Source organism: Chenopodium album, chromosome 14, assembly GCF_948465745.1.
Source record: "Chenopodium album chromosome 14, dcCheAlbu1.1, whole genome shotgun sequence".
Lineage (NCBI taxonomy): Eukaryota > Viridiplantae > Streptophyta > Magnoliopsida > Caryophyllales > Amaranthaceae > Chenopodium > Chenopodium album.
In genome coordinates this window covers 2,899,078-2,923,058 of record NC_137847.1, presented here as the reverse complement: position 1 = coordinate 2,923,058, position 23,981 = coordinate 2,899,078, and the positions used below count along the sequence as shown (strand labels likewise).

Here is a 23,981-nt window from a genome sequence, read left to right as displayed (position 1 = left end):
TTTTTTTTTTTTTCAAATTTATTAAGGTAAAGGGATCCAAAATTAGAGGATCCCTAGATGAGGTTTGATTTCATGATCATGAAGTTATGAGACCAAATCTTTAGTTAGGTTAAGTCAATAAGTCCTTTTTTAAATTTTTATATTCTTGCTTAGTTTTATTGAGATAGTGATAACTTGGATTAATTAACACCCTCAGGTATAGCAGTGCACAATTACACATTATAGGGTCGTATTAATAATGTCAATGTGTAATGTTAATGAGTGTTTTTCCACAAATGTTCATCATCACTCAACAGTCAATACCTTTCAAGTGCTTGTTAGTGCATTGTTTCATCACCTCTAAAGTTGACACAATCAAGAGACTTTGCTTAACACAATAGCCACAACCACAAGGGCATGTATAGCCTATAAAAAAATATGATTCAGTTTCATTGATTATACTTCGTCCATAAATAACTACTATAAGTGTTACACTTGCTGCGTATATAAAGATAATATCTTAAAACAGAAACATTCTCAATAATGACATAGAAGTAAGATGGAATAGCAAAACAAGAGTAATTGTCTTATTAACCAACAATATTACTACACAGTTAAGCAATTTTAATCATAGAAAAATAGTTATATACAGAGTACAAAACAATTTCAAAAGGCTTAGGGTAAAATAATCAAGGCCCCGAATGGGAGATCGAGATGAGGGGTACGTTCCAAGTTTTTTCCTCCAAAATGACAGCTGAACAGACAAGGCAGAAAAGTAATAAGAACCCATAAAACTGAATCATGAAGAAAGTAAGACTTCATTATTACCTGAATCCCCATGCCACAATTTGAAGATGATGGCAGCTCCATGGTAGTACTGTAGCAGTATTTTGCTGGCAAAGCAATAAAGCATGCAACACTCGTATGGTGCCAAGTTTTGATCGAAGGTCAATAGAAATATACCGCTCTGCTATCATGGTGTGGTACACAGCTGCAAAACCTCCTACCCCCCACTTTGCCTTGCCATAAGGGAGGGGAGAGGCTCTCTAGGGTAAAGTTGATATCTTAGCACAGTAGTAATAGCAACCCCACTTTGCCTTAATTATTACGTCACACTGAAACTAGTGGTAATACCTCTACCTCTGCCACTAAACCAGTAGAAGGGCTGTAGAACCACCCCCTGAAACAATTATTTTTTATTTCAAAAAAGGGAGAAACGAGGCTCAAATTTGCCCTTCATCAGGCAATGAAAGACACTAATTAATCAATGGCGGCAAAGCAAGCAAAACTCAAGTTAAGAGTTTCCATATGCTGCCCTGCCAAGCACATGCAACACCCTCCAGGCTTTTTCTTGTATCCTGATTACCGCAATCCTGTTCTTTTCACCTTAAGAAAATCAGTTCCACATCTAATTAAGTTCATGCATGTTCAGATAAGTTCAGTTCAGAAAAATAAGACTAGACAAGTTAAAATTTTAGAGGTAAAAAGACATTCCTTTAACTCACAAAGTCACAACCCATTTCAATGGAGAATCCAGAGTAAGCTTCAATGAAGAAGAGAGTGAGAGATAGCTCAAAAAGGCGCTTCAATAGAGAATTCAGAGTACACTTCAATGAAGGAGGCTCAGACCCTCATTTCATCAAACAATCAGGTGGAAAATTTCGAGGTGGGAAATCAACCATGGCGGCAAATCAATCAAATTGAACCCAAATCATTTTTAACCCCACAAAATAAAATAAAATAAAATAAAATAAATGAGAAAAATACAAGCTAAGCATCATGTTGAAGACTAAGGGCCTGTCCGATTTATTACTGAAAACAACTGAATTGATTGGATTGGAGTTGAGCTGAACTGAAATTAAGCTGAATAGAACAGGCCCTATTTTTTATCTTTCTGCCAAGCCAAATGGAACAATTTACCCAAAACCTCAAAAAAATTCTCCAAACCCAGATTAAATTTGACTACTTTGAACAGTTATCCTCATCATAGCCTCTAAAGATTGATAATTTTTGGTGGTTAATATGATTAAGCTGCATGCAGACAGCAGAGTTACAGTCACTGTTCACAGACAGATAGACAGTTGGTTAGAGCTGAGGACAGTTTTAACGGTTGTCGGAGAAATCACCGGCAAAAAACAGCCGCCGTTAACGGTGGTCGTCTAAGGAGAGGGGCAAAACAGTCCTCGGGAAACTCCCATAACCTCTCCCTGCCTCAATCTTAGTATTAAAATCAATGATAAACCCTAGATTGTGAAATTGATATTCGATGATTACAAAAAGAAAACAACTTAACCTCAAAAGCTGCTTCAATGGATTATAGAAATATCAGAAGTCGATTCAATGGAGATTGTTGAGTGCACTTCAATGGGAAATTGACATTCGATGATAACAAAAACATTATTACCTCAGAAGCCGCTTCAATGGAATGAGAGAAAGCTCAGAAGCCGCTTCAATGGAGAACTCAGAGTGAGCTTCAATGGAGGAGGCTTAGATCTGCATTTCATCAAACAATTTGGAGGAGAATTTTCAAGAAAGAGACAATCAATTACACAAATGGCGGCAAACAAAACCCTAAAGTTGCTGCCAAACCAATTGGAAAAGAAAATCAATTTCCCAGAAAAACCCAGAAACCCAAATTGAATTTGATTACTTCAAACGATTCAATTTCTATATTCAAAACTTTCTCAAATAAAAATTCCATGCATCAAACAATTCATGTCTTTTTATCAATATAATCTTCACATCATATACTAACAAAACAACAAACAATTAAAAAAAATGTAAAAGTATTACCAAATTTCAACAAACAATTTGTAAAAGTATTACCAAATTTCAACAATGCAGCTTCCTTTTTATTTTTCTCAAACAAGAGACTCAGATCCACATTTCATCAAACAATCTAGTGGAGAATTTTGAGGTGGGAAAATCAACCACGGCAGCAAATCAATCATATTGGGACAAATAATTTCCAAATTCCAACCAAACAAAACCAAACCATAAATTAAAAAATAATACTACCTCCGCATCATATTATTTGCAACTTCGGAATATCGATCTTTCTGCCAAGCCAATGGAAAAATTACCCAAAACCTCAAAAAATCCTCCAAACCCAAATTAAATTTGACTACTTTGAATGGTTTACACTCATCACAGCCTCTAATGGTTGGTGATTTTTGGGGTTGGAAGATCAAGGAGCATGCAGTCAGCAGAGTTACACAGTCACAGCTCACAGAGACAGATAAAAGCAGCTAAGGTTCTGGCACCCGATGGTACCGATGGTATGAGGACCGTTTTAATAGTATCCAGATAAATCACCGGCGAAAGACAACATTGTAAACAATGGTCGTCTAAGGAGAGGGGCAAAACGGTCCTCGGGAAACTCCCATGACCTCTCCCTGCCTCATTCTTGGTATTAATTAACGATAAACCCTAGATTATGAAGCTGATATTCACTAATTAAGAAAAAAACATCTTACCTCAGAAGCTCCTTCAATAGAAGGAGAGAAAACTCACAAAGGGCCTATTCCGATTTACTTAAAACAACTGAACTGAAATTCTGAACTGAACTGAAATTAAGCAGAACAGAATAGCCCAAAGTCACAAGACTCAACCGATTTCAATAGAGAATTCAGAGTACGCTTCAATTAAGGAGAGAGTGAGAGATAGCTCAAAAAGACGCTTCAATAGCGAATTCAGAGTACACTTCAATGAAGGAGGCTCAGACCCTCATTTCATCAAACAATCAGGTGGAAAATTTTGAGATGGGAAATCAACCATGGCGGCAAATCAATCAAATCAAACCCATATCATTTCCAACTGAACCAACCCCACAAAATAAAATTAAATAAATGAGAAAAATACAAGCTAAGCATCATGTTGAATACTAAGGGCCTGTTCCGATTAACCGAAAACAACTGAACTGATTGGATTGGAGCTGAGCTGAACTGAAATTAAGCTGAATAGAACAGGCCCTAACTTTGATCCTTCTGCCAAGCCAAATGGAACAATTTACCCAAAACCTCAAAGAAATTCTACAAACCCAGATTAAATTTGACTACTTTGAACAGTTATACTCATCATAGCCTCCAAAGATTGATAATTTTTGGTGGTTAATAAGATTAAGCTGCATGCAGACTGCAGAGTTACAGTCACAGTTCACAGACAGATAGACAGTTGGTTAGAGCTGAGGACAGTTTTAACGGTTGTCGGAGAAATCACCGGCAAAAAACGGCCGCCGTTAACGGTGGTCGTTTAAGGAGAGGGGCAAAACTGTCCTCGGGAAACTCCCATAACCTCTCCCTGCCTTAATCTTAGTATTAAATCAACGATAAACCCTAAATTGTGAAATTGATATTCGATAATTACAAAAAGAAAACAACTTAACCTCAGAAGCTGCTTCAATGGGTTATAGAAATATCAGAAGTAGATTCAATGGAGAACGTTGAGTGCGATTCAATGGGAAATTGACATTCGATGATAACAAAAACAATATTACCTTAGAAACTGCTTCAATGGGATGAGAGAAAGCTCAGAAGCCGCTTCAATGGAGTACTCAGACTACGCTTCAATAGTGGAGGCTCAGATCTGCATTTCATCAAACAATTTGGGGAAGAATTTTCAAGAAAGAGAAAATCAATTACACAAATGGCGGCAAACAAAACCTAAAGTTGCAGCCAAACCAATTGGAAAAGAAAATCAATTTCCCAGAAAACCCAGAAACCCAAATTGAAATTTGATTACTTTAAACGACTCAATTTCATCACTGCCTCAAAGGACCATTGTTTTTTTTTTTTTTTTTTTTTTTTTTTGAGTGTGAAAAGGGGAAGAAGAAGAAGAAGAAAAGGTATATACTTGTAGTACGTAGTATGGAGTAGTATTTAAATACGGAGTAATAATGAAGAAATACCAGTTATATTTCCCGCTTTGAGGGCCGTTTTAACGGTGGTCGGAGAAATCATCGGCTAAAGATGACCACCGTATACGGTGGTTATCAAGGAAGAGGGGCAAAACGGTCCTCGGGAAACTCCCAAGCCTCTTCCTGCCTCTTTCAATCGTAATAAGAACCCTAAATTATGCACCCTTTCTGCTCTTTTAAAGAGGGAATTTGAGGTAATTGTCAATTTTGCCCTCTTTGTTTAGGCTTTGAAGTGAAGGCATAATGAGGGCATTAATGTATTTTACTTAACTTTTTTTTGGGTACTTTTTTTTTTTTTTTGGGACTATAACATCAAAGAATGATACATCAACCGGGTTGCAACATAAAAGATGGTATTAAGAATTTATTTTGTTTACATTTGGATGAAGTTCTTTTATTAAGGCGATCATTGATCATATATGCGATATAACTAGTTTTAAGGTGATTTGTACTTGTGTTGGAATTTTAGATTTTCTAGAAATTATTTGTAGGAGTTATTTGGTTATCTTTCATTAATGAAATCTTTTTTTTTTTTTTCTCGTAAAAAAAAAAAAAAAAAAAAAAAGTAATGTCGGGAAGTAGTATTAACGCTAATCATGGTGTTCGATGATGCCCTTACAAGAATTGTACTAGTGATTTGGTAAAGTTGTGCATAAAATGTGTGCAAGGGCTTACACTAGACTACTATCATAACCTCCATAATCACTGATGACAAAATCACCATGCAAAATAATGACGAGGGCTGCAGTTGCAGACTCTTCAACAAACCTCAACTTCTAATCACTAAGTGAACATTTTTCATCAAGCAATCAGCCTACATTCTAAAATACCTAAAGCCAGCAATTTGTTCGACAGGTACTAGTGCAAAGTGAAAATCCCAGCAATGTTATACAAAGGCCTGTAGTTCTCTTAATCTAGGATAAATGAGCATATATATTTTCAGACTGTCATATGAAAACTTACAAGGCAGCAACTTTAGGCCCAGTTTAGTTGATGCCAACTTATGATCTGCAAAATTATGTGTGCATTTTGTAACTGATATGCTTAGTCAACCATACCAATTACAAAATGCACACATAATATGAATCTCGGTCGAATTTTTCACAATTTGATTTACAGAATCTCAATTACAGGTTGCCGTTTAATCACTGCAATTGTCCACTCTAGTTCTGTTCATCAAATTCAAGCATAAAGAACCAAACTTTACCATCTAACTTTCAGCAATTTAAAAAACCCAACAACCTTAACCTCAAATTTATCCATTTTAACATCTTCAAGTCATCAAATTAATTTTATCATGCTAAATACTGAGTACTGACCAAAAGGAAAAAAAAAAAAAAAAAAAAAAATCATTTTGACAGAAGAGGCTCAGATCGGCATAGCATCAAACAAACAATTTGGTGTGGCAAATCAAGCAAGGGAAAAATCAACAATGGCGGCAAACCAAACCTGAAAAGATGCGCAATTGAGGAGAGAGAAAATCTCAACCCAGCAACATGCAAAACACCCATCAAATTGCTGCCAAGCCAAATGTCAAATTACCCAAAACAAGAAATGCCCACAAAAACCAAACTGAAAATTGATTACTATTAAACGATTAATTTATCATCACAGCCTCATTATTGGTACAATTACTGCTACTAGTACTACTACTGAATTTTTATTTTATTTTTATTTATTTTCTTTTTGGGTTTTTGTGTTGATCTGAGGACCGTTTTAATGGTGGTCGGAGAAATCACCGGCTAAAGATGACCGCCGTAGACGGTGGTTATCAAGGAAGAGGGGCAAAACGGTCCTCGGGAAACTCCCAAGCCTCTTCCTGCCTCATTCAAACGTATGAACCCTATTTTTTCCCCCAATTTGCTTATTTATGGAGACAAGGAATTGTCTTTCACCTTCTGTATATTGTCCTTTTTGCCCTCATTCTTGGGGTCAATGAACCTGAATAAAATGAGGGCATTAATGTCTTTCAAATTTCCTTGACAAATGGTACAGATTTTAAGCCCTTGTGAAATATAATGAATTAATGATTGATTGGTGTAAAGTGTAATCCAATCTAAAAGCATGCAAATGTTTAAAAACCGTTTTTAGCTTAACCTAGCGTTGCATATATATTTTCACCCGCCCACATTTTATCAAGTTACACCCTCATATTATGCATAAAAAATTTATTTACATCGTATACTGTATTGTTTCTTGGTGTCAGGTTTGATATGCTTCGATTAGCAATTACAATGGCTACAAAGAAAGAGTCACAACTCACAAGAGTTGCAATTTTAGTAAAAACAGAGGAAATATTTAATTAATTAAGCACAAGGTTGAACAACTTTTAATCAATCTTCATTATCATTAATCAGCATAATTTCTTCAATCTTATACTCCATACATTATACAAGAAAGCTTTGGTCTGTACATGATGCTAGAACATTCAATAATTACTATGGAGTTGTAACTTTTCAGCGCCTACATAATTGTATCAGTAATGGTACAAAAACTGAAGTTGCCTTTGAACAAGCAAGATACTTGATGCTGTCGCTTGTCACTTGATTGCACCGAGTCTCACAGAATGTGAGCCTCTTTCAACTGCCTACATAGTACATACTAATACCAGTAACAGTACAAATCTGAATTTGCCTTTGAACCAGCAAAATACTTGATGATGTCGCCTATCACTTGATTGTGCCAAGTCTTATAGTATGTGAGCCGCAAAGTTATGATCAGCATCTAATCTCAAAGCCACCACTTGATCACAAATATGGCTGCCCTGAAAGACAAGTTAAGAGGTCATAGCAAAAGTTCAGACTACCAGAATGGTGGTATGTTGTCTATGTACACAGTAGTTTATATAATCCATTATTAGCTAAAAAAACACTAGGTATTTCAAAGATCTTCAATGACCAGATTTAGGCATATTTTCAAAGCTATAATAATTAACAAGTTCATTCCAAGGCTTAAAACTCCACTAAGGAGTACAAAGCATATTGGACTGATTACAGGAAGATTTATGAGGGATTTTCACGATGAGCACAAATTACAGGGAACATCACATTAAAAAAAATTAAAAAAGGGGGGGGGGGGTACAAAATGATTAGTTCATCAAGCATTTGGGAAGCCTAGACTACCAAGCCAAAATTCATCGATAATGGATGCAAAAACACAAACAGCAGAACATGGGAGGTTTCCAAAATGCTTATTTGACAATGTTAATATCATCTTAATACAATAATGCAAGAATTACCAAAGAAATTACATACTTACAAGTTACAATGATCATCTTAAGCATTAGTAGAATCACCAAAATACGAACTTCCCTACCATAATGTACCCAATTGGTTGGGATATGCAACAACAACAAAGCCAATCAACTTCTTCGTCTATTACAGAAGTCATAACAATTCAATCATTATAGTTTCTAAATGTCAACAAAAAACAACATAATTAACTGAAGCAGGGTACTGTCTGGTTCTTACCTTAACACCTTCCTGCTAGAGTTGAACATCTCTCATTTTGTGATCAGCCAATTGAACAACAACATCCATCAAAATATTCACACGTGCACACATTGTTACATAAGCATACAGAGAGAGAAATTCAACCTTCATTAGATATCAGGAAGGGACCCAAAGTCTATATAAAGTAACATCCTATAATTAAGAGGATCATAAATAGGGAGTATATTGAAGTACAAAAAATGGAATCTTTGAAGCCTTTAAAATAACCCGGTCATTCACAAATGAACCCAAGGTAGATCCATTACTTTGATTACTCAATACTAAGACTGATATAGCTCAGTTGTTGACTGAATGACTGGTGAGAGCAAAGACCTAAAACTTATATCATACAATATGGAACTTTATACTGCAGGTGAGATACAAGCATAAAGGAGACCTGGGATTCAACTGCTCCTCAGAAGCAACCTCATCAAGGCCCTTTTTAATGGATGCATGAATAATTTTCCCAATTAATCCTCCCAAAACTTAAACCACAAAAATAATGCAAAACTGAGTAATATGCATTACCTTGTCAGCAATGCTAGCTTCCAATTTTCCCCCTCTGGATCTGGAGCTGTTTTTTTTTTTTTTTTAAGGAGGCTCAGAACCACATTTCATCAAACAATTTGGTTGAGGATTTTAAGGTGGGTAAATTAACCAGGGCGGCAAATCAGGCAAATTGGGTCCAGAAAAATTCCAGATGAACCAACAAAGCCTAAGAAACAACCGCAACATACAAAACACCCATCATTTGATTGCTGCAAAGCCAAATGGAAAATTACCAAACAATTCAAAATATTCTCAAAACCAAAATTGATTGACTACTTTGAACGGTTTACACTCATCACAGCCTCTAAAGGTTGATGATAATTGTAGGGTAAGAAGATAAAAGATGCAGGCAGACAACAGTTACAGAGTCACATCTCACAGAGATAGATAAGGCAGTTAAGGTTCTGGCATGCGCCAGTTTGAGGGCCGTTTTTGCTGTGGCAGGAGAAATCACCGGCTAAGATGACCGCCGCCTACAGTGGTCGTCCAGGGAGAGGGGCAAAACGGCTCTCGGGAAACTCCCATGGCCTCTCCTTGCCTCATTCTTGGTATTCCTAATTTCCTTCTCTCATAAACAATTCATTTCAGCTTTATTCAGTTCAGTTCAGTTGTTTTCAGTAAATCGGAACAGGCCCTTAGTAACAAAGTTTTGCTTTGATAAATATGAGTGGGAAAGAGGTAGCTTTTAATTATAATAAATGGATCATTCAATAATTGTATGAATACACATTTTTAGTAAACTCAGATCATACACCTTTGATTAACCATAGCGGCAAGCCAACCCAAGCAAAGCTCGTGGGCTTTGGACTGCCAAGCCCCAATAGCAAATGCTTGCTCCCCTTCAATATCAACTACTCCATAGCTCCCTTGGATGGATTTCCTGTTTGCTTTTTCACAGTCAACAAGACACCTTTGACAATTAAATCTTTAGTTACGTAGTGTAAAGTTGATAAATATAAATACACAATGAAACTAATCAAACAAGATACCGTATGATTATGGTCCCCCTAATATTGGTAGGAATTAATGATCGAAGTTTGTGAAGTTTGACTTCAGAAAAAGCATGACATAATCCAACACGTGATGGAGTATATTGAATTTTAGAAATGGAATAATCACTGCCTTCTAAATAACTAACTTATCCACAAATAATCGGTTAAGCACTGCCTACTACTAATACTGATATAGCTCAGTTGGTGAGGGCAAAGACCTAAAATGTACATCATACAACATAAGACTGAAGGATACTTCAATATGAAACTTTACAATGCAAACAAGGTACAAGCAGAAAGGAGACCTGGGATCCAACCACTTCTTAAAAGCAGGCTCATCAAGGCCCTCTTTAAAGGATGCATCAATAATCTTCCCGTCTAATCCTCCCAAAATACAAAACCAAAAAAGTAATGCAGAACTGAGTATTATATACAAAGTACATTACCTTGTCCACAATTCTAGCTTCCAAATTTGTTTCCCCTGGATGTGGAGCAGGATTAGGTTATTGTTTTTCAACTCTTTTTTTTCCTTTTTTTTTTTTTTTTCAGGAGGCTCAGATCCACATTTCATCAAACAATTTGGTGATAAATTTCGAGGTGGGAAAATCAACCATGGCGGCAAACAAAAATAGATGGGCCCAGAATATTTCAGATGAAACAAATAGAGCCCAAAGACACAACTGCACCAACAAAAGACCCATCATTTGATGAGAGTGAGGGATAGCACAAGTGGTTAGAGCTTTCCTCCCAGTTCCAAGAGATCCTAGGATTGATTCTCATCACCCGCCCTTGTGGCTCTCTAAACACCAAAAATAAAAAGACCCATCATTGATTGCTGCCAAGCCAAAAGGAAATTAACCAAACAACTCAAAAAATTCTCCAAACCCAAATTGATTGACTACTTTGAATGGTTTACTCATCACAGCCTCTAATGATTGACAAATTTTGTAGGGTAAGAAGATAATGATGTGTGCAGACTGCAGAGTTCCACAGTCACAGCTCAAACAGACAGATAAGATTGTTAAGTTTCTGGCATTCTACAGTTAAGTTTCTAGCACTTGACAGTTTGAGAGCCGTTTTTACAGTGGTTGGAGAAATCACAGGCAAAAGATGACCGCTGCTGATGGTGGTCGTCAAAGGAGAGGGGCAAAACGGCCCTTGGGAAACTCCCATGGCCTCTCCTGCCTCATTCTTGGTAAACCGTAAAGACTGATATATGCAGGCCCGTCCCTGAGCTAAAGCGGGAGGGGCAGCTGCACTGGGCAGGGAAGTAAAGGTCCATTTTCATAGTTCCATCCTACAATAAAGGGTTACAAACAACAGCTTGCAACACATTAGCAACCAAATTTGACTCAATTATCAAATACGGCTCCAAGAATCACATCAAATTCTTCTTGCTTAATTATATCAACATCAATGGCACATAGCAAGATTCTTGCAATAAATCAATCATTATAATCTTTCATAACTTCAGTAATAATAACCAATAGTTCAATAATCCACCTTAGAAGAACCCCAAATTGACTATATCAATCAATCAATCAAGCATTAATCTTAAATTGACTATACAGACAATTAAATTAACACTAGATTGTGGAATTCATATTCATGGGCTTGAATGTTCATCATAAGGCCATTTAGGGGTGATCAGAGAAATCACCAGCTAACGATGACTGGTGGTCATCAAGAGAGAGTGGCAAACGGTCCTTAAGAAACTCCCACGGCCTCTCCCAGCCTCAATCTTACACTAATTATATTGTTGAACAAAGATCCTGAAAAACAAATGCAACAAATATCAAAACTGCAGCTATTATATTACTCAACCAGTCATTGTACAATTTAACCTAGTCCATAAACATAACTTCTGATACAATTAATATGCCCAATATCATCTATATAAAAGTACCAGCCTTTACGATCTAAAATCAACAGTGCAGAATTACCCTACCATCTCACCACCAAAATTCACCAATTCAAGAATCCAGAATCCAAAAACTTAACTTCACAATTCTATTTACCTAAAACTGTGCAAATGACACTAATACCATGTAGCAACAAAAGTACAACTTTCACACCCAAAATCAAGTCTTTCTCAAATCAAAATTTTAAAATCACATACATTCATGCAAACCAATATTTCATGTCTTTTCATCATATATAATCTTCACATCATACTCCCACAATTCAAACAACAACAATAAAAAATCAGAATAGTAAAGTAGTACCTTTTCAGCAATGCAGCTTCCAATTCTTCCTCTTTTTTTTTTTTTTACTAAAAGGAGGCTCAGATCCACATTTCATCAAACAATCAGGTCGAGAATTTTGAGGTGGGGTAATCAACCATGGCGGCAAATGGCGCCCAAATGATTTCCAACCAAACCAAAACCCAAAACAAAAACAAAACAAAACAAAACCAACATTCTGATTTGCAATATCATGAAGATAAACTTGTATTTTCTCTTCTTGTTTTTTTTTTTCTGCCAAGCCAAATCGAAACCCAAAACCCTCAAAAAAAATTCTCAAAACCCAGATTAAATTTGACTACTTTGAACGATTTTCTCTCATCACAGCCTCTAATGATTGATGTTTAGCAAAGGGTGAGATGAGAAGATTAAGATGCATGCACATACTGCAGAGTTACTGTCACAGCTTACAGAAACAGATAGGACAGTTTGGGTTTCCGCATTTGACGGCTTGAGGACCGTTTTAACGGTGGTCGGAGAAATCACCGGAAAAAGACGACCGCCGTTGACGATGGTCGCCTAAGGAGAGGGGCAAAATGGTCCTCGGAAAACTCCCATGCCTCTCCCTGCCTCATTATTGGTTGGTAAACATGAAAGAGGTAAAGTGGTAAACATGATGCTTGTGCTTTGTGCTGCTTTCTATAGTGTTTTTTAGTGGCTGTAAACTTGTAGTTGTTGTAAATGGACATTTTTGTCCCTTGAGTTTGGTTGTGTGACAAAAGTATGATAAGGGCATTAATGTCTATTTCCTTGATTGGTCTTCTCTAATGGCTTTTCATTTTTTTTCAACTACTTTGCTAGTTTCTAGTACTACTCCGTAGTCCGTACCATATTAATGTGAGCAATTTTTGATTTTTTTTCCTTTTTTTTTTACTTCATTAATGTGAGCAATTTGAACTAATAATGCAAGGACTTCACTTGTATAAATTACATAGTACGGTATTAGTAAGATTTTGACCTCATAACTAGGGTGCAAAGCTTGATTTCCATTATAAGGTCTTTCGTTGTGGGCAATTATTTTCTCATTCTTCTCCAAAGCTGCCCTGGCTTTTAAAGCTAAGCAGAATTTTGTTTAATGATAATATTGTAATCCACCAACAATCCTAAAAAAAGTACGGAGTAGTAACTACATTATAGGAATGTGTAATACAGTAGTATAACAAATTTAAAATGAAACAATATACAACACCCTTGATGATCAAGGTGATCCATTCATGATGTACAAAAATGAACATACAAATAATACAACATATGCAACTAATAATATCACCATCTTGAACATTCTTTCAATAAAATAAATAAATAAAATGTCTTCCGTACTGCACACCTCTGAGGTTGCTAAGGTAGTAGAGGTCATACCCAAGGGTGCCCACAACAAATTAAGGACAACTATTTTAAGGTCACCTCTCTGCAAATTTGACTATCCCAAAAATATCGGTATAATTACTATGGCTGGTGAAAGGCCTTGCTCTCTAGTCCGACGTGACCCCTGGGAAAGTTTCCCATTGCAAGGTGATTCTTTCATGTTATGATGGTGCAACCAACAACTGTAACTTTCTGAGCATGCAACTGAGGATTGTTCACTTGAGCTCGCCTGAAGTTTCCACGCCCAGTTGAAAACCATAACAGGAAATGGCAGAATTCTTTCATGACCAGTTGATGTCTTGACCAGCATCAAGCTTCTAAAGCTATCCAAAACAACCAAATTGCAACTTCCTTTGCTTCAAGGACCATTCAAGTGTTCATCTCAATCTAATGTTCATAGCCTGGAAAACAGGTACTATGCAGAACAGCAGATTTTTAAACATCCGATGATATGCAAAAACATGCTGTTAATATCAAGAGATCTCACATTAGATTAAGCAAACAGAAGCAATTACTTCAAATATCAGCCAACTAGACTTTAAACACTCTAGATTAAATGAATACACCAAGGGCAGACTGAGCAGACTACCCTCCCTATAAAACACCAACAAGGTTTCCAAAATTCGATCATAAGCAAAGAATGAATACCGCATTAGATATCACAATAGCTTTAAGCAAACGAAGCAATTCCTTCAAATACCAACAAACTAGACTTAGACACTCTGGATTAAATAAATACACCAAGACTAGGGGGGTGCTTATTAATGAAATACAGGACTCTCAAGTGAGCAGACAACCCTCCCTATAAAACCTTTCCGAAAATCAATCAGAAGCAATGAATGAAATACCTCAGCAAGCAATTACTGCACATATCATATTGGATAGGCGTCTATGTAACAGGCATTGATATTGACTATATCCACGCTGATAAGGAATCAATGAAGAATAATCTACAGAGTGAACTGAAATGGCAATCAGTAACAATATAGACCCTTTCCTCATCCAACACGTGGCAGAAAGATACCTTGTTTAGCATTCAATTACACTAGTCACTAGACCCCTTCCTCATTTGTTCAACAAATGTTTCAACATAAATACCATTGCTTCTCTTCTAAATCCTACACCGGTTTCCGCCTTTACGAGCATATAGTTCAGCAAGATTGATGTATAATAAAAATACTAATAAACTCTATATCTGCTTAATAAACTCTAACGCTGTGAAACAACTACATGCAACAGAACCCTGTATCTATCAAATAGAGCTCAAAAGTTAATTTGTTGTGCTGAACAAAAGCACCAAAATAAAAGGTTCCAAATGAACCAAACATTAACTGTCTTAAAAAAATAAAAAAGAAAGAAAGAATACCCAAAAACCTCAAATTCAAGAATACAAATTTAACATCAATAATGCTTTAGACCATTCTTCACATAAAAGTTAAAAAATTGCATGAAAATAATAATTTCATGCATTCACCTAAATAATCTCATTTTACATATAACCAAAAAAAAAAAAAAAAAAAAAAAAAAAATCATACTATTATAGATACCGTAGCATCCATCCTCTGTTTTTTGGGGTTTCTTTGATGGTGAGTGGGTAAACTGGAGGCTCAGATCTTAATTTCATCGAACAATTTGGCAGGACATTCGAGGTGGGAAATTTTCAACCATGGCGGCAATTCAATCAAATCCACAGAAACCAAATACCAATAACAAGAATTAGGCCCTGTATCTTTTAAGCTGAACTGAAGTACTGAACTGAACTGAAAGTTTTTTTTTTTTTCTTTGTTTCCAGAGCCACAAGGGCAGGTGATGAGAATTGGTCCAAGGATCCCCTTGAATCAGGAATAAAGCTCTAACCACCTGAACTCACTCTCAACTGATCTGAACTAAAAACAAGTGCAAAAGAACAGGACCATAGGGTTCCAGCAGTGCAATTTAATTGCAGCCAAGCCAAATGGTTAAAACTTACCCCGGACCTTAAATATTCCAAAGCCAAACAATCAATTACTTCAGGACTCATCACAGCCTCATTTATTTATTTATTTGTTTGTTTATGCATGCATATACATATATTGGTATACGAAGTATATATGTCTGGACTATGGAGTACGTTGGGGGTGAATAGGGTGAACAAAAGAGCCAAATGATCAGAGATTCAGAGGTGCCAGATAAAAGAGAGAGAAAGAGAGCAAAACTTTGAAGTTAGTCTCTTCAATTTTTCAGAGGGTCATTTTCACAGTGGTCGGAGAATTCACCAGCTAAAGATGAACGTCACTAGCGGAAGTTGTCACGGAAGAGGGGCAAAACGGTCCTCAGAAAACTCCCAATGCCTCTCCCTGCCTCACTCTTAACCTAATGATATTGCTGAACAAAGATCCTGAAATACAAAAGCAACAAATATTAAAAATTCATTATTATTACTCAACTAATCAAAACAGCTAAATTCAATAACTACACCGAACTAGAAATAAAATTGGAATGCCAAATACAATTATAGAAAACCAACATTTATCACAAATAATCAGCAACGCAGAAATACCCAACAACCCCACCACCAAAAATTGAGTAAATATTCAACAAGATTAAAACTTTCACACCCTAAAACAAGACCTAAATAATAATTTTAAGACCACAATGCAAATATATAACTCATTTCCTTCTATCAACATAATCTTCACACCATATACTCCGAATATTCAAAAATAGTTAAAAATAGAAATAATACCTTTCCAACAAAGGAGCTTCCAAGTACCAAATCTTGTTTTGTTTCTTTCTTTCTTTTCTTCCAAGAGGCTCAGTTCCACATTTCATCAAACAATTGGGTGGAACATTAAGAGGTGGGAAAATCAACCATGGCAGCAAATGAATCAAATTGGGCCCAAATAATTTCCAACTGAATAAAAACCCACAAAATAAAAATAAAAATAAAAATAAAATAATACCCAGTTACCACCATTTGATTTTTCTGCGAAGCCAAATAAAATAACCACCCAAAACCCTCAAAATTTCTCCAAACCCAAAATTGATTTGACTACTTTATACCGTTTACACTCATCACAGCCTCTACTGGTTGATGATTGTTTTTAAAGTAAGAAGATAGAGATGCATGCAGATAGGAGAGTGACAAAGTCAACCCACAGAGACAGACACAGTTAACAGTGAGCTACGATGTGAGGACCGTTTTGATGATAGTTGGAGAATTCACTGGCTAAAGATGACCTCCAATGATGGTAGTCATCTAGGGAGAGGGGCAAAACAGTCCTCGAGAAACTCCCATGGCCTCTCCCTGCCTTATTTTTGGTAAACCACAGGACTATCTCTGAGCAAGGGCATGAGGGTCGCTGCCTTGGGCCCAGGGAGAAAGGTCCATTTTCATGGTTTTGTCATGAAATTTAAAACATCATGGACTGAATTATCCATTGAAGTGCACTCTTAGTTCTCCATTGAAGCGGCTTCTTAGCTTTCTCTCCTCCATTGAAGCAGCTTCTAAGGTAAGGTTTTTTTTTAAAATAATCAAATATCAATTTCACAATCTAGGGTTGATAGTAAATTTAATTGTCAGGATAGTCAATTTAGGGTTCTTCCAAGGTTGATCATTTAACTATTCAGCATAAATACTTGAAAATTTAACTTTGATGGTAACTGGTTGCCAATGCGTTGCAAACTTAGGTTTATATAACCCAGGAATGTTAACTTTTCACAATAAAAAAAGGCCCAACTTAAACTATTAACATTGATCACACAATTTCATAATAATTGAACAAAGATATAAATTAAGTTGAATAAGATGTAGAAAAAGTTGCATGCAAATAATACCTTCATTCATCTACACCAACTATCTCACATTCTCATTACACATAATTATTCAACAATGAAACAAACCAACAACTAAAATCACGGGCAAATTATACTTTTCATGCATTTACCTTAATAATCTCATACATACAATAAAACAACAATTAAAGAAAAAACAATAAATAAATATATAAAATAGCCAACCACTTGAAACATCAGCACTGTTTACAGAATTTCATAATAATTGCACAAGTAGATAAAGTATACTCCTTCAATTAAAATGTAGTAAAAATTACATGCAAATAATACCTTCATGCAATATCTATCAAAAAAAATATATCTTCATGCAATCATGCATTTACATTAATTATTTCATCACACACAATTACAAAGAAACAACTTGAAACATCAACATTACTCAAACACATTTGAATAATAATTGAGCAAAGAAATAAATCATACTTCAACGTAGATGTAAGAAAGAAATACATGCAAACAATACTTTCATACTTTTACATCAACAATTTCATTACACATAATAAATAAATCAAAAAAAAAAAAAAACATACCATACTTGCTTATTACAGTAGTATCAATCCTCTATATCTGGGGGTTTATTTGGTGGGTGGGTGAAGAGGAGGCTCAGATCTGCATTTCATCGAACAGCTTGGCGGCACATTCTCGAAGTGGGAAAACCTCAACCATGGCGGCAACTCAATCAAATCAACAAACCCACAAACCAAACAACCCCAACAATATTAGGGTTCCAACAATAACAACACAATTTTGATTGCTGCCAAGCCAAATGATCAAAATTTAACCCAAATCGAAGAACATTCCAAAAACCAAACAATCAACTACTTTGAATTGACTCATCACAGCCTCAATAATTAATAATTTGGTTATTTATGAATATTTATATGTACGTAGGGCCTTGTTCTGTTCAGCTTAATTTCAATTCACTTCAATTTAGCTCCAATCAGTTCAAATCAGTTCCCAATTTCCTTCTCTCATAAACAGGCCCGTAGTATTTTTTTTGGATTAATATGGTAAATGGTGAAGAACAGAGCCAAAGTTCAAAGATCCAGAGCAGCTAAAGGAAAAAGAATAAAAAAAAAAAAAGGTGAGAGAAAGAGAGCAAAATTGTGGAAATTAAGCTCTTCGATTTCTCATAAAGCCGTTTTAATATTGGTCTGAGAAATCACCGGCTAAAGATGACCACCGTAGATGGTGGTTATCAAGGAAGAGTGGCAAAACGGTCCTTAGGAAACTCCCAATGCCTCTTCCTGCCTCATTCTTAAACTACTTACAACCATGGCGGCAAATTAATCAAAGCGACACCATGTAGCTATGGCCGATTGTAGAACAAAGTAACCCCTTTAACACTGACGGAGTAGCCCATATAACACTGACAAAGTAACCCCTTTAACACTAACTGAGTAACCCCTACGATATGAGGACCGTTTTGATGGTAGTTGGAGAAATCACAGGCTAAAGAGTCTAGGGAGAGGGGCAAAACAGTCCTTTGGAAACTCCCATGGCCTCTCCCTGCCTCATTTTTGGTAAACCACAGGACTATCCCTGAACACAAGACCAAGGAAAAGGTCCATTTTCATGGTTTTGTCCTGACATTTATAACATCATGGAGTGAATTATCCATTGAAGCGCACTCTTAGTTCTCCATTGAAGCAGCTTCTGAGGTAAGATTCTTTTTTTCAATCATAGAATATCAATTTCACAATCTAGGGTTAATCATTAACTTAATTGTCGGTATAGTCAATATAGGGTTCTTCCAAGTTGGATTATTGAACTATTGAGCATAAATACTCAAAGAATTCAACTTCGATAATGGAATCAAATTTGGTTGCCAATGCGTTGCAGGCTTTGGTTTATATAACCCTTGAATCTCAACTTTTCACACTAAAATTGACCAAATTAAAACATTAAGATTACACAATTTCATAATAATTGAACAAAAAGATAAATTAACTTGAATATAGATGTAGAAAAAGTTGCATGCAAACAATACTTTCATTCATTAACATCAATTATCTAACTACACATAATAAATCAACAATAGAACAGACCAACAACTAAAAAACATCAACTTTGTTTACCCACTTCATAATAATTTAACTAAAGATAGATTACACTTCAATATATTTGCAGAAAAAATCACATGCAAACTATACTTTTCATGCATTTACCTTAATAATCTTATTACACACAATACAACAATTTTTTTAAAAAAAATAAAATCAAAAAATAAACAACTTGAAACATCAACATTGTTTACGCAGCTGAATAATTGCACAAGTAGATAAATTATACTACTTCAATAAATGCAGAAAAATTATACTACTTCAATAAATGCAGAAAAAATACTTGTACTTTCATGCAATCATGAATTCACATTATCTCATCACACAAATTTTTTTAAAAAAAAAAACCTTATAACGTCAACATTACTTACAAAATCTCTTAATAATTGAGAGAAGAGAAAAATCATACTTCAACATAAATTTAAGAAAGAATTACATGCAAACAATACCTTCATGCATTTACATCAACAATCTCATTACACATAATAAAATGAATAAAATCATACCATACTTACTTATTACCGTAGCTCAATCCTCTGTATCTGGGGTTTATTTGGTGGGTGGATAAACAGGAGGCTCAGATCTGCATTTCATCGAACAGCTTGGCGGCACATTCTTGAAATGGGAAAATCTCAACCATGGCGGCAACTCAATCAAATCAATAAACCCAAAAATTCCACAAACCAAACGACCCCAACAAAATTAGGGTTTCAACAATAGCAACAGAAACAACAACACCAACACAATTTCGATTGCTGCCAAGCCAAATGATCAAAATTTACCCCAAATCGAAGAACATTCCAAAAACCAAACAATCGATTACTTTGAATTGACTCATCACTGCCTCAATAATTAATTAATTTGATTATGTATGAATATATATATATATATATATATATATATATATATATATATATATATATGTACGTAGTACTGTTGTTGGGGTTGGATATGGTGAATGATGAAAAACAGAGCCAAAGTTCAGAGATTCAGAGCAGCCAAAAAAAAAAAGAAAAAGAAAAGGTTGGAGAAAGAGAACGAAATTGTGGAAATTAAGCTCTTCGATTTCTCAGAGGGCCGTTTTAATGGTGGTCGGAGAAATCACCGGCTAGAGATGACCGCCGTAGACGGTGGCTATCAAGAAAGAGGGGCAAAACGGTCCTCGGGAAACTCCCATTGCCTCTTCCTGCCTCATTCTTAAACTAATGAGATTTTGTTGTGTAAAAACCCTAGTTTTTTGGGTTTTATAGTAGTGCTGTTTTGGAGAGGAAATGTCAATTTTGCCCTCAAAAGTTAGGGGTTGCTCACTTTAAGTCTTTAACAGTTAAATCCAGAATTGGACCATAGACCTTTGAGGTTGATCAAAGAAAACAATGTTACGTTATACTGAATCGTCTGAGAGGTTGTTATATACACCCGGGTGTACGGTACACCCGGATGGCCGGATATATACAACAAATTTTGTAGTCGTCTTTTAAAGATTGCTAACATAGAGGTTAGCAGTAAAGTTTGAGGGATGAATTTACACTGATGATAAATGGTGAATTCCCAAGAATGCATTTTATGTAGCAGCTAAAAAGCCTAAAATTATGCCATTCATGGTTTACAAAGCAATTTCATTCGAGGCTCATTACTATAACTTCTAAAGTTTAATCTACTTCCAAACTATGGCTCATACCATAGCAGTTTTACTTTTCGAACAAATGTTTTAACTATTTGTAACTATTTGTTCGAACAAACGAGACTGAGACTCTAAGAGTGATTTTCGTGTTACATGGATATCTTTCTCACTCAAACACTTGCAATTCAAATAAAATTTATAAAAACCACACTTCCAAATTTTGGAGGCATTTTTCATTGATTTTGAACATGTGCCCTCGTACAATGAAGTAATTAATCATCAATACTTTACTGATTATCTCACTTTACATAATATACAATGTTTCATTGAACCATTCTCCAGGAACCAACACGCTTCCTGTAATCTTCTGTATTTCTTCATCAATGTCTCAAACTGTGTAACAATTGTGCAGGTTAATTTGCATGCAGAGACCCGGAGCACATCCAAGTGAATAGATGAGAGAGTTCAGCTTGTGAAGCAGAACTTCATTAGCAGATGAGAGCCATCAAGTAGACCACTAGCAGCACCACAATCAGATGGCCAGAAAAAAGAGAAAACTACAGATCATCAGATTAGCAGCTGCCGGTTAACTGCAAGCATCCTTGGCCGGTGGTTTGGTTACTCTGAAGTCTGACTGGAAACCAATGCAATCAAAATCTCCAAGAGATTAAGGTAAAATATACAGAAGTAATACAGTTAAGAAAAGAAAAAAACTACGAAGAGGTGTAACTTTGATATTAGAGTGGAACCAAGTTGTAAATCTTATTGCTATTATCATGACATATTGAGTATTGACATTATAACAGAAAGATAAGCAACAAAGGGATCAGAACAAAAAAAAGAAAAAGGAGATACTGTTTATCAAGCCGTAATCAATGGATAGAAATTACAGGCTTTTGTATATGGTGATTGTGATAAGCCCAGCCAGCCACAATGATCATCAAAGAGAAGAAGCTAACGGCTTTCAAGATGCACAACCATTTCAAGTCTCAAACAAGAGCACATAATTAAATTAACAGCTAGAAGATGATAAAGATAGTAGTCAGTACCATGGCTGCAACAGAAGTAAAGCTTGTCAGCTTACTGCTGCCAGGCCAATGGAAAAACCTTTGATCTTCGTTTCTCCAGTAGCAATCTACTTATTGGAGTAGAAAACATGTATCTGAACTGAATGGAATTGAACTCGAGAACTGTAAAGCAAGTTGACTTGCTCACTTGCTTATATTAATAGATTAGGGTATGCTATCTTCCCAACAACATAAAAGCCTTAGTCCCAAAATGATTTGAATTCAGTTAACAGCCTAACATGAATCATCATAAGGAACCGCCCGAAATGGAAAAAGATCATAGCAAAATAATCAATTGAATAAGAGTTGGATAAAGTGTGTAAAGTGAAAAACAGAAAGACAAATAAAATTTACAAAATTTACGAGAGTTTTAAAGAAGTGGTAAGGGGATGAAAAGGATAGGGAAAACATGCAAGTAAAAACTTAAAGGTTTGAGAAAAAATAAAGGTGTACTATTTTCCCACTAAAATCTAGTCACAACAAAAAGGCTCAGATTCGCCTTTGATCAAGCATAAGGAGACAAAAGTCTGGTAGTCAGTACCATGGCGGCAAATCAAGTAGAGCTCATCAGCTTTACTGCTGCCAAGCCAATGGCACGACTCTATTAATGTATCTCCAGCGCCAGTCTACTAATTGAAGTAGAATTTTTTTTATCATCACAGCCTCAGAATTTCAGAAACAACAAAAGGCCAGATTTATACTCCGTTGGTTTAAGTATCGCAATTTGACCAGCAAAAATGCCAACTATACATTCAGACAGCTCTAACAAGTACTCACAGACTATGTTTAATCTAATGTATAAAGCACCAACGCTGGTCAAAGTGGTGAATGCAAATAGTGCTCAATGTGTCACCAATAGACTTCATTGTAGTCTGCATCCACAAGAAATCACTTTTCCATTTCACCGGAAATTCACTAATCTAAACTTATTGTAGTAGTGAAATGTACGTGAGTATGCCCTATTAGAACTTATCTCCCAGAGCTGAGTTTGGGAGAAATCATTCAACGGAGCAAAGAAACCTGATCTCCTTTGAGAAAAGATATCCAGGAAAGTGTTTGCTTCTTTCTTCTCTATCCAAGCAATGAGCCACGATCTTTCCATGACAATGCCAATTGAAAAAAGCGAAGAAACACTGACAGCCACCACAAAGTTGATAGCATATGACAAAGCTACAATTGAATAAGAGAGGCATTACTAACATCCTCTGGATTGCAAAGCTCTAACTTCTAATCACAGCGTGAAGTTTTTTAACAAGTAGCAAGCAAAAATGAACAGTCGATGGCAATTAAACTGACTTTCATCAATCCCCAACAGAGAGAGCAAGAAAGGTGAAGAGGGGAAACAACAAAAAGAAACACCTCAATGCAGAAAACCAACAGAACCTTCCCCCCAAATTCCACAGTAAAAAGCAAGAGAGGCAAGGTACAAAATTGCATCAAGAAATTGGTTCAAATCATCTATATCCACGGCAATCTCTAACTACCAACACTGCTGCTGCTACTAATCATCTATATCCACAGGAATGTGTTCTAAGTTACTGAAACACACATTATTTGACAGCTTTTACAAGCGTTCCAAAATAATATCAATAAGCACTACATATAAAAGGTATTTTAATTTACTATATCGAAAAGCTTAATGTATTTTTAGTTTAACCATTCAACAATAAAACTTTCAAAGCAGACAACAAACATACAATCAACCCAAAAATGCAGGCTAAATAACACAGTTCAAAAACCCATTAACCTCATCATCAACATTTCCCTCTAAATATCTTCACCAAAACCTGCAAACCAACAATAAATCACATTAAAAATAAAAATTAAAAAATAAAAAAAAAAAAAAAAAAAAAAAAAAAAAA

At 35.7% G+C, this 23,981-nt stretch overlaps 3 long non-coding RNA genes across 4 annotated transcripts; all 3 read right to left on the bottom strand.

Moving 5' to 3' along the window:
* Positions 1-541: 541 nt before the first annotated feature.
* Positions 542-5,028, bottom strand: LOC145579848 (uncharacterized). Of its 2 annotated transcripts, XR_014099235.1 has the most exons (3): positions 2,384-5,028; positions 808-1,352; positions 542-733 (listed from the first exon to the last, which is right to left on the bottom strand). It is a non-coding gene; the product is annotated as an uncharacterized LOC145579848 (long non-coding RNA). The 2 variants fall into 2 exon arrangements; XR_014099234.1 differs by having other exon boundaries at positions 808-5,028.
* A 2,189-nt stretch (positions 5,029-7,217) lies between these two features.
* On the bottom strand, positions 7,218-12,811 carry LOC145579847 (uncharacterized). Its single transcript, XR_014099233.1, has 5 exons — positions 12,152-12,811; positions 11,587-11,698; positions 8,365-9,844; positions 8,153-8,268; positions 7,218-7,658 (listed from the first exon to the last, which is right to left on the bottom strand). It is a non-coding gene; the product is annotated as an uncharacterized LOC145579847 (long non-coding RNA).
* Positions 12,812-13,300: 489 nt separating this feature from the next.
* LOC145579846 (uncharacterized) lies at positions 13,301-20,319 on the bottom strand. The gene is made up of 2 exons (XR_014099232.1): positions 16,260-20,319; positions 13,301-15,911 (listed from the first exon to the last, which is right to left on the bottom strand). It is a non-coding gene; the product is annotated as an uncharacterized LOC145579846 (long non-coding RNA).
* Between the last annotated feature and the right edge of the window lie 3,662 nt (positions 20,320-23,981).